This window comes from Leptonychotes weddellii, chromosome 7 (assembly GCF_054177405.1).
Source record: "Leptonychotes weddellii isolate Sample4059 chromosome 7, ASM5417740v2, whole genome shotgun sequence".
Classification (NCBI taxonomy): Eukaryota; Metazoa; Chordata; class Mammalia; order Carnivora; family Phocidae; genus Leptonychotes; species Leptonychotes weddellii.
This window is the reverse complement of record NC_138375.1, coordinates 8,964,003-8,965,709: the sequence shown is the minus strand read 5'-3', so window position 1 is coordinate 8,965,709 and position 1,707 is coordinate 8,964,003.

The window sequence follows — 1,707 nt, the reverse complement described above, 5'->3', positions numbered from 1 at the left end:
AAGAGAAAACATAATCTTTTTTGAGTAAACCTACAGATGTTTGGCCATTTGCAATTTATTTATTTTCACTAATAGAAACCTTATCATCTGCTTAACTACTATACTTTAATTAATGAGAGACTGTAAGCTGGAATTAATTTATCTAGTAACTGAATTTTAAAGAACTTCTGTGTTTACTTAATGGTTTTATCTACCACAACACAAATATTTAAAATATAACATTAAATTTAATAGCCAATAATAATGTTAAAAAATGAACATTAAGCTTTACCTAGTAATTTCAAGGTGCTTTTATCTGAAATTTTATTTTTTAGTAGGAATCAGATGGTGTCTCTAGTACCTAACTTCTTGTAATAATTTTAATTGTTTAAGGTCAAAATAACTTTATAGTTTTAACATTAGCAACACAGCTTTTAGATGTACAATAGGACTTCAAAAGCAGTGTTCCTTATAAAAGAATGTGGATTTCATAGAAGAAGATACTTTTACTTCTGGGTATTTTCAGTGTGATGTGATTGACCTGCCAGAATTTAATTTTGAAATTCATCATGGTTCTTTGTGGCCTGACTTTCTACCTTGAATAAACAACTTAAACAGAACGGAGAGAGCCAAAAGACCCAGACTAAGCACAAACTATTTCTGACAACTAATAGAGGATTTTTAGAAAAAGTATCTCACGTTTTCTTGTTTTCCTTTCTCTTTTTATTTTCCCCACCCCTATTCCCCAACACTGATTTCCCCTTCTGGAGATTTCAAGAGAAATGCTCAGCTCCCGCACTTGGCTGTGGAAGGTCTTAGCTGCTGGTGTCATGCACCATTAATTGTTGTGGAAGAGAAAACAACTGGTTCATACTAATAACTATCAAACAATTGAGCTGCTATTGTAGTAATGCAGGGATATCTTTTCCATAACAATTGATGGAAATGACTCATGCCACCTGATGAGCCACAGTATGTTTATCTAAAGGAGACACCTTTAAATTTTGTCATCACTTAAGATTTAGTTGAGTCACATGGAATAATCCCATATCTTAGTTTCTGGCTCCAGGGAAACAAGTATTTTCTAACTGACTAGCCATCTAAGACCAATTTTTGAATTGTTAGCAGTAAACTAGTGTAAGTAGCTTCATGAGCATAGGGAGAAATAAAACATTTTGGAACTAACTTCTACATATCCAGCCAGTTGGGCTATTTTTGATAAAATACCTTGAGTGGGAAAGGGAGTCAATCAACAGCTCTCTTTTTCCAAAAGCAGTTTAAAAGTTAGATTTATTTCTAAACATTTTCTTTCCTTGTTTCCAAATTTTCTACCCATAACTGAACTATGTGGTGTTACATCCTGGAATATTAGCCTAACATATTAAGAACATGACCTCTAGATTCAAACCCCCTTCTGTAGAATCCTGATTCTACCTTTTATTAAAAGGGTGGTCCTCAGGTGCCTCAGTGGCTCAGTTGGTTAAGGGTCTGCCTTCAGCTCAGGTCATGATGCCAGGGTCCAGGGATCGAGCCCCCTGGTGGCTCAGGGGGGAGTCTGCTTCTCCCTCTGCTCCTCCTCCCCCCCCCATTCTCTCTCTCTCTCTCAAATAAATAAATAAATAAAATGTTTTTTTAAAAAATAAAAAAAGGATAAAAGGGTGGTCTTCATCAATTTATCTAAATCCTCTTCTCTTCAGTTTCCTTATTTGTGACAGTTGAAGAATGACA